Here is a 10,355-nt window from a genome sequence, read left to right as displayed (position 1 = left end):
GGCAATGGATTCCCCTTGCTGGGTGGAAGATGGCATTGTGGGAGCTCCCTGAGGTCCGTCTGGGCAGCAGCACGTTTGGACCCTACACTGTGTGTTAGCTGGGAACCCACCTCACTTTGGATGTTCTCTGGTATACCTGGTCCAAGAGGCGGAGGTAGCCACGTAGTTACCTTGCAGCCTGCCTGGTGTTTGTGGGTACAGTCCTGTGTCTGTCAACAGCATTTGAATAAGCAACTGTGCCATTTCGGGATGGGGAATGACTCGCTGGTGGCAACTCTGCAAGAATTGGGTGTTGTAAGACATCCCAAACTGAACATGACTCTGATAAATTGAGTGGTTACTCAGGCAGAGGGACTTCAGCTGGGGCACAGCATCCTGTTTCATCAGCTTTGTTTGAGGAAGATCTCCATGCTCTCCTTCATCTAAGTAAGTCATGGCCTTGCTGCACTTGTGGGGCTTGCTGGCAGGGGGATGGTGGCTGAGCACAAGCTGTCTGTTAACACTTTGTAGAAATAACATCTCAAGACCTAGCTGTTTGGGGAAATATCTTCCATATCAGATAAATAGCATGTTTTTTTCTATAGATGAGAAAAGATGATACTACCCAAGGCTGAAGGTTATCTAGAAAGGAGGAAACTCATTAAGCCAATGAATCTGGGGTTGTGCTTAGTTTGTGAAGATGGAAGAATGTGTTACCCCCCTTCCTGGTGTGGCCCGCAGTGGCCAGAAGCTGTGTTGGAATGATGGCTACTTTTGGAATGGTATTTCTTGTCGGGGAATTTGTGGTTTATGAACCACATAATGAACCATGTTGGGCCTCTTCTCGCCACCGCATCTCTCCATGGGAAGATATCTTGTGGTTCAACCTTGGTAGAGAAGTGGAGTGTGATTCTTCTATGAGGAGTTAAAAAAATGTGGAGGAAATAATGAGACCTGGAGATCTGCTAGGTGGTTAAGCTGGAAAACAGCTTTAGAGACAGCTCTTTGCTTGGGATGTAGCTGTACGAGAGGTTCCTCCTGTTGGTACAGCTGCCTCACTTTTGAAACATGGGCAATCTTTTGCTGAGAGTCCCATCTCTCAGCCTGATGGCACTGAGATCTGCTCTGATGCTTCAGAAACAGTGTTGGCATCTACATAGCTATTGCAAGGTCCTTTTGTACTGTGATCTGAAGTTGCTTCACAGCTGGAAGGGAGACCCCAACACCAGCTTGGTCCAGTCCAGGTGGGAGAGCAGGGGGTGAGCACAGCCCAGAGCACACCAGAGAGGGAAATACAGTGCTGCAAAGGGAATTTCTTCTTAGTTTTTCTGCCTTGCCTGAAGTAGTGGACCAATGAACTGTGCTGCAGACAGTGTCTGGGGGGGAACTGTATTGCAGAGGACGTGCAAGTCCCTTGCAGTGTCAGGGGTGTTCCCCACCTGACTCACCATCTGCAGCAGCCATCAAGGGGCTTGGGCTGCAGTGGGATTGACAGCTTCTATCTCCTCAGTGTGCAGTAAATATAATAAAGTCACAGGCTTGTGATTAAACATCCCTTTTAAAGAGAAGGAAAAAGGGTTAATAATCCCCAGATTCCTGGTACTGATGCAATCTGTATAGTAGGGGAGCAGAAAATAGGCCCAATGGTGTCAAAAGGTCAGATGTCTATATCATTAAACCCTATGTACATTTATCCTCTGGAACATATATATGAAAAGGGAAACATTAACTGGTTCTTCGTTTTTTGCAGAAGCAGTGATGATATCTCAGGGAAGCGTGAGAGTTCCTTGGATCACTGGACTCCAGTGTGAGATGGGAGGTCAAGGAAGTAGCACAAAATCCCTGGTCTTTCATTCCAAGGCTGAAATAATTTCCTCTGACAGTGAAATCCATGTCACAAATAAACCCTATTCTTATAAATGGTCAGATTAAAAGCAGTAGTGTCAGATGTGAAATATGAGTCATACAAGAAGTTCCAGAGGATGTAGCATGTCCCCAGATGGTTTTTGCTAGTGGTGATTGAGGAAGAGGTGTTCTGTCTACGGACCTCTGGAGAGATATCTCAGGGCAGAACAAGACCTCAGGAGGCAACAGCCGCTCTCAAACCCCATTCCCCTCCCCCTGCCCCCAAAGTGGCTGTACTGCAACGGGCAAGTCTTAATCCCTGGTCAGAGTTGGTGGACCCAGAAGTCATGGCTTGTTCATGGGAAGGTCTTTTGTCGTAGCCGCCTCCTGTGTTTAGCATGCACTTTTCACTGTTACTAGTTTAATTCTTCTCCCTCTACACTGACCTATCTGTGTGCCCTCTTTTCTCATTTTGCCTAGGAGAGTAGATGGTAGCACATGAACAGTCTATTCCAGCCTTATGAGATCTTGCAAACTTCTCCTTTGCTGTCTGTGATGCTGGTGACTGCCTTCTACTGCCCCTGCTTAGTTTTGAAGACTTTAATTCCCACTAGCAGGTTTGGTTGGTGCTGCTGAGCAACGCGCTTGGCTTTTTGCTAGTGCACAAGCAGGTCACCCACAAGAAAGTAGGTGTCTAAAAACCTCAGCTCTTTAATTGTGTTGTGAGAAGTCATTTAACTTTTTATTTTCATACTGAGCTCCTGGGGTTGTGGCTCTGGCTTGTGAGCTGTTGCCCAAGCTGGCCTGAGAGGTCAGTAGTGCTGAGAGTGGTACGTGGTCTTGGGATGGTTTCCCTGGTTTTGCTCTTTGAGGAGTGCTCCTACCCTTAGGGACCAGTCTGCTCCCCAGTGTAGTTTGTACCAGATGTATTTGGGAATGGTTTTGCCTGCAATGTTTGTTGCCTTTTGGATTTTGTTATTCTCTGGGCAATATCTAGATTTAAACTCCTCAGAAGGCATATGAGCTGCTCCAAGATGCCAATGAATGTGTCAGCTAGGTCATCGCCTTTTAAATATCTGTGCTGGTTTTGGCTGGGGTAGAGTTAATTTTCTTTATAGTAGCTAGTATGGGGCTGTGTTTTGGATTAGTGCTGAAAACAGTGTTGATAATACAGAGATGTTTTAGTTGTTGCTAAGTAGTGCTTATACTAAATCCAGGACTTTTCAGTTTCCCATTCTCTGCCAGGTGCACAAGAAGTTGGGAGGGGGCACGGCCGGGACAGCTGACCAAAGGGCTGTTCCATACCGTGTGACATCATGCTCAATATGTAAAGCTGGGGAAGAAGAAGGAAGGGGGGGACGTTCAGAGTGATGGCGTTTGTCTTCCCAAGTCACTGTTACGTGTGATGGAGCCCTGCTTTCCTGGAGATGGCTGGACACCTGCCTGCCCATGGGAAGGAGTGAAGGAATTCCTTGTTTTGCTTTGCTTGCGTGTGTGGCTTTTGCTTTACCAATTAAACTGTCTTTACCTCAACCTACGATTCTTCTCACTTTTACCCTTCCAATTCTCTTGCCCATCCCGCCGGGGGGGAGTAAGCGAGTGGCTGTGTGGTGCTTAGTTGCTGGCTGGAGCATGACAATATTCAATTGCATTCTTCACTTTAGAGCAATAACACAACTGTTTGTGTAAGTAGACTTGTTTTGCAATGCCATCATTTTAGTTTTGAGACAGAAATGTCCAAAGCTGTCCACAAAGCTGTGGAATCTGCATTGTATAGATGCAAATGTAAATGTGAACAAGTTGCTTGGTTTCTAGAAAGAAGGTGGGTGGGTAGGCAGGCTATGAAGTACTTGTCAAGCACGTAGACCTAGAAGCAAGTTGTGACACTCAGTAACTATCCTGGGGGCAACTTTCTCAGGCTCCCCTCTGAAGCCCAGAGGTGTTTGTGCTTTTACAGAGGGTAAACCTGAATATGGGAGGGGTAGGTTGCTCCAGATCATATTGTGTGACTGCCTAGGAGCTGGGATGTGCTGTTTGGTGGTCTTGGCTTCTAAGCTTGCAGGCTTGTAACGTAGCGTATATTTGCTTATGGAAGTATGTTCATATTTTGAGGCTACAAATTTTCCAGGCTGCCAACCCTGCACTGTCCAATAAATGTTCCCAAGGGAATTTATAGCTGGTTATTTCCACACTCTGTTCTGGCCAAAGAGAACAAAAACAAAACATGCAGCCAAGGCTGGTGTTGCCAAGCCTGGAGTGGAGCAGAGCTGCTGCTGCAGTTCACCCTCCCAGATGTGCTCTTTGTCTTCTGGTAAACAGATGGGGAAACCTTGACAGTAGCATAAAGCTGATTTTGCTCTACTTGAGCATTTCCTCTCGTGAAAGGGAAATCCCGTCCTGCTGCTCCAGGCAGCGCTGTGTTTGTTTGGCCTTTGGCAGGACAGGCTGATGTGCAGACAAGCAGTGATTTTTAGCTGGCAGAAGGTAAATGAATCCTCTTGTGCTGGCGTTGAAAGCATTGCACCGCTGTTTTCTCAGACCTGTAAATCTATTGGTGAGATCCAGTCTTCTGTGGATACCAGATGATGTGGTTTAAAAAAAAAAAAAACAAACCAAAAATGAAACCAAAACTGAAGTTGGGGTATTGGTCATTAGGAGCTGCCTTCCCCGTGGTCCTCATCCTGTCTCACATTGTATAAGCCTCTGTTTTGGGGAACCAAAATCTTTTGCTCATTCCTTAATGAAAGTCCCTTTGTCCCACAGACTGCTCGTGACTTGTGCTGGAAGTGCTTTCAGTTATGGTCCAAAATGCATGAGTCCAACTTTCCCAGAGAATGCTAAGCTAAGAATGATCTCTTAGCTGCTGTTGTCTGCCATCACCATGTCAATTCCTATGAGCTAGGGTAGCTCGTGGCAGCAATACACTTGTATTTAGATCCCTGCTTGCATTAGTTAGCTGGGATTCGACTTCATTCTGGCTGCACATATCACATCCAGTTGTGGGGCAGTTGTAAAGCAAAGAGAACAACACATGTACTTAATTAAACTTTGTCTATACAGTTCAGAATACAATAAATAGATGAAGGAGGACGGGACTGGTGGCAAATATTCTTTAGTGGTGACTTTTCAAAGAAGTGCTCAAATAAGGCTGTCGAGTCATGATAGGCTACAAGAAAAAAGCAGATATTAAATTTTCCTCTTTGCAGGTGAAGGAAGAGCAGGCTCCTGAGCAGGAACAAGACGGGGCATGGAAATAACCTCCTTGAATTGAGTGGGCAGGGGCACAGCCTCTGGGCTTGCGAGGGGACGAGTCTGGACGGCCGAGATGCTCGCAGCTTCTCCGGCAATACCCAGCGGTGGTCTTGGACGCGAGGGGAGAGCTCACCTTCCCTGCACCCAGATACGCTGTGGCAACAACCCAGCCTGTAAATCTCCACTGCATCCATTAACTTGAAAGTAAACTAAGTGCTCGTATTGCAACAGAGAGCAAACATTGAGAAGAGAAATGACCTGGTCAGGGGAGAGGGAGAGAAAATTCAGTGAGTTTTTCTGGAGTGCTCCTTGTCCCAGTGAGTTGGAGCTGCCGTGGGTTGAGCTGTAACCCTGCTGCCGCGTGTGGTTCTCTGTTATCAGCAGTCTGATGTGATCCCCGCTGCCTGGCGGTGTGGCCACGAGAAAGGGGCATTGTCAGTTCCATTTCTGGCCTTGGACTGTGGGTTTTCGTGATTTCCATTTCTAGGGCAAGGTGCTGGGGCTGACATGCACGTGTTTGGCTGATGTGCCTGCGGTCGCTGGCTGGGCGGGCAGGCTGTCTATCTGCGAGTCCATCTGAATGCACTGTGAAGAAACAGGATGGCTTCTTTGGACTCCGGTGCATAAATCCTGGCAGACTTGCTGGCTATGGGGCAAATCTGCAAGCAGGTGGTGCTTATCTTAAAGGGCAACTAAGCCCCCTCTAAATATACTTATGTTTTAGGACAAGATGGTCAGGGAAATACCAAATTTCTTTAAAATTATTGTGAAGGAAGTTGTGTGTCTCCATTTACAGGCTGCTTGGAGGATATAGTTTTAAAAGTCTTAAGGTGATTAGCTAATGCAAGACAAGGTGCATCATTTTGTTGTTAATAATGAAGTCAGAGTGCTGGCAGTCAAAGCATTTAATAGAAAGTCAGTATTTCAGCTGAAGAGGTGTTTTATACCCCTATAAAACATATTTTATGCCTATATTGAGATATAGGCATATCTCAATATGCCACTGGGGTTTTTAAGATATTAAACCAAGGCTTTCTTTGAGGGGGGGGAATAATCCATTAAAACTTAAAATTTGTGTCACCCGTGAGGTACATATATGAGGATCATATACCAAGATGTTACATTAAAGGAAACCTTAGGCAAGGGTTAGACGTTTGTCTATCAGTCAGAAACCCCGGGTACCGCATCTGCCACGCAGTGGGAATCCCTGGCTGGAGGGAGCTGGGGGAGGCTGTGTGCTTCAAGTATTGATGGGGTGTTGCTGGCTGCCCTAAAATGTTTGTAATTTTTCAGCATCCACTTGCAGGAGGCACAGTTTCCTCCACCTGCCTTCTGGGTCATCCTCCACTTATTTTTGGTGTTTCAATGAAGCAATCTTTTGACCTGGGGGGGGAAGAAAGTAGAAAAGCCTGAGCCAAAGCATCTAGGAATCTGGGAAAGAAGAAAGCAGCCTGGACTAAAGCAAAGGGGGGTGGGAGGGGGAAGGGGAAGTAGATGTAAGAATGTACTGAAGAGAGACGTTAATTCAACTTTGTGTGCGTGGTTATTGCATGGGGTTTCAAGCAGGACCAGCATGCCTGCCAGAAGAAGACAGGGGAATTGGTTGAGTTTTTTTTAAAGGGAATGGCTCTAATTTAATGCCCTGAGCCTGGAACATGATAGCGTAATGGTAGACAAATGACCCAGTGTTGGAGTATTTTTCTAATACAGAAGCTGCAGTCCTGAACTGTGACTGGAAGAGCAAACCAAATCATCCACAGGCTCTCACCTAAGGGGCAGCGGTTGTTTTGCAGCACTGTGATTAAACTGAAGGCTGGTCATTTACGTATGATGTCTGCTAAATGAAACCCTGAAATTGTGTCTCCCGAGGCTCATTGTCCACCTCTTCAACTACGAGGGTTCAGCGTGCGGTGCTCAGGGAAGGCCAAGCACGTAAGTCCTACCAGGAACACTGCTTTCTTCTCTGAGCACGGTTTGCAAATGCAGTCAACTTGTCTTGACCTTTCAGTCTGTGGGTCATGTGGTGAAAATAAGGACAAAGTACAAACAGTGGCTTGAGCAAGAGGGTAGACTGTGGACTGGGAGGAGGCATCGCTCTTCCCAGGTGCAGCCAAAGCTGGCAGCAGCGTGGAGCTGGGACTGCTGCTCGTGACCAGCTGCCAGTCGCGCTGCAGGGAGTGGCTGTGCGCTGCGGGGCGATGGCGAGGGACCAGGAACGGTCACCGCATGTGCCGAAAGGAACGGCCAAGTCAAGGAAAAGAGCTCATGGCTCTGCGGAGCTATCTAGGCTTATAGTGGAAGGAGTGGGGTCAGCCACTCTGCAGGTCACTTTCCTGTTGTAACCTTGTACTGCAGTTGCCGATAGTTAAAATGAACTTTGATAGTTTGATTTGCCTGCTTGCCACCCAAATAAAAACAAGAGAGAAAGCAAGCAGCAGATTTTATCCTCGTCTGTACCCTGTGCTTACAGGCCCTGAACTTTTCCTTCCCCCATTCCTGTGCTGCCAGCAGCCTCAGCAGATTTTACCATAGAAGTGGTAGATTCCTCAGATTTTACCATAGAAGCTCATTTTGTTGGCAAGCTGAACTGCAACTTGCCACCATTATGCAAGAAGTACTACAGATTTTAAAAAACAAACAAAAACCTCAAAACAACAAAAAAATCCAAAACCAATTACCCCCCCCCCCCAAAAAAAAAAACCCAAAAAAAAACCCACCACCAAACCACAATGACCTGAATCTGCTACTGAAATTGGAGCCTTGATCTTTTCCCATCTGAGAACAGGCAGGTCTCAAAACTGTCCTCGGCAATGGGTTTCCCGCTGGCTCCCAGGGAAGGGGAAAGGCTGGTAAGGAAAGAAATGACTAACTGCAGCGATGTGCGGCAAATGAGGAGGAAAGGCGCTGCGCTGGAGTGTTGAGGATGCTTTGGCACATGTGCTAGCCCTCAAACTTCCTCTTCCCAGGGAGGGATCCAAGCAGTAGCAGCCAAATTGCTGAGCTGGGCTCAGCAGAAAGGTACATGGTGAGTCTTTTAAATATGGGAAACGGTGCCTCTTGTGGTCATGCCAGGACTCAAAAATGGTAAATGAGGAAAGCGGGCTGACGTGGCACACAGAGACCATGAAGAGGCTGGTATGATTGCTAATGAGAAGGTCATATCGGCCATATGGCAGGAACATAAAACTCAGAGTTCACTCTGTAGTTAAAGGAAGGGAGACATGAGGAGGGAGCCCAGCTGTTAACAGCTTTTTATCTTGGAGGGAATGAGCTGGTTTGTGTCAGAATCCAAAAGCAAACTGATGCATGGACCATGGACAATCAAGGGACGGTACCTTATTAACTCAGACAGCCTTCCTCTTCATGCTGTTTCTCTCTTTGCAGGGTAGGGACCGTGGTGTGCCCACACTGCTCAGCGCTGCCGTCAAAAACTTTGAAATCTCTTTTCTGAAAGTAACGGTCGGTGCTTGTAGCTGCCGTGGGAAGCTTTGCCCCATGGGAAGGGCTTGTTGCTGGAGCTTTATCATCGAGGCTTAATATTACAAAATCTTTTTTTAAATGTTGCCTTTATTCATCTTTTCAGTTCTGATTTCATGGTAATTACAGATCTGTGCTCCAAAAGGGCAAGCCTGAACTTTAGTAATCACCAAACTTTATCCTTAATCTTATAACCAGGCAGATGAGATTGGAGAATTGTGTCGACTCCTGCTTCAGGAACACTGACGTTCCTGCCATCTATTTTCTCTTCTTTTTAGTCTGTGAAAAGCTGTGCTTTTTGGGGTATCTAAAAAATCTGTACTGAAGGAAAAGTAACTTGTGTGCTTTGGCTCATGGTCTCAGACATCTGATTTTTCAGGAGAAAAGAGATTTCCTTATGTCCTGTTTAGCAGTGAAGAAAAAAGAATAGTTGGAGTCACCATGGTGTCTTTTCAGGGAGAAATCAAAGCAAATATGGACCAAACCCTGGATTTTAATTGGAGTTTATCTTTTACAGTCTTTGATCTCTGTTATTAAAGGGAAAATTGTAATAGCTAGCTTTGGTATTAAGCAATAATAATTCTGTTAAGTGCTTTCAGTTTCCTTTTGTAGAAGGCTTTAGATCTTGTTTTAATTTATTAATTTGCTGCAGCCAAACTGCTTTGTCTATAGTGTCGTTAGCTGTGAGTGTGTCTGCAAAGCTGGAAATGTTTTGGATCTCTGCTCCCTGTTATTCTGATCTCTGAGATGCTGTTGGGTATAGCTGTGTCCCCAGACAAAACCAGACCCCTTGGACACTCAGGGTGCATGGATGCTCGGAAGAGGATGGTGTTTCTCCTCAAAAGCAGACAAAACGCTTCTAGGTTAAAGGTTCACAACTGCAGATATGGTTCCTGTTTGGCACCCTTGCAGGGCTTAGTGCTGTTCTAGGAAACGATCCACCTTTTAGAGGAAGCTCGGCTGCAGGTGTTGCAGAGGCTTTTGGGCATTGCCACAAACACTGGAGTTGCTAACATTTGTTTCTTGCAAGTAAAGAGCTTGTTTGCACCGCATCCAGGAATATTCCAAATGCTGGTATTGGCTAGTACCAACAAGACTCAGCTATGGAAGAGAGCTGCTTTATTCAGACTTGCTGTCTCCCCACATATGGCAAGATCACTGTTTCAACCTGGTTCAGCCAATCTCTGCAGCTCTAAACAGATCGACAGTAGAACAAAGCAGAAGCACAAGCAGTATGTGAGCTTGGCATGTAGAGAGAGCAGCTTTTATGCAGGCTTCAAAATAACTCTCCCATCACTTTTCTTAAAATGAACAAACAAAAAAATAATAACAGAAGCTACCTGATACTACAGAAGGCCAAAAAGGTGATTGTATCATTCCGCAGTGAATTCGAATGCTAGTAAGCGTATGATTCAGATCTGTAAAAAATGTGTGAAGAACGTGAACGTTTTCCAGGCTGCCACTAGTCCCTGCAGTTTCTCTAAGGCTCTTGGTGGAGGGAACCTCGTGCAGATGGGCGAGGGTGATTTGGCAGCATCTCTGCGTGGCTGCATATGTGCTAGGCATGGTGCAAGCTCCTGGCAGCAGTGGATGCTCAGCATGCCACAACATGGCACATGCCTGGCAAGCAAATCCTGACTTGGTCCTTGCTGCCTTGTGATGTTCAAGATCACCTTAATTTGCACCTTCCAGCAGCTTTCTGATGTTAGGTAATATTGTTGAAGGAAGTTTGATAGTATCAAGATGAAGCCCCGCTGACTCATCCAGCACCCCGCGGTCTTCTGGAGTGGGAGACATCACAC

The sequence above is a fragment of the Ciconia boyciana genome, chromosome 16 (genome assembly GCF_034638445.1).
Source record: "Ciconia boyciana chromosome 16, ASM3463844v1, whole genome shotgun sequence".
Classification (NCBI taxonomy): Eukaryota; Metazoa; Chordata; class Aves; order Ciconiiformes; family Ciconiidae; genus Ciconia; species Ciconia boyciana.
Note: the sequence above shows the minus strand (reverse complement) of the source record.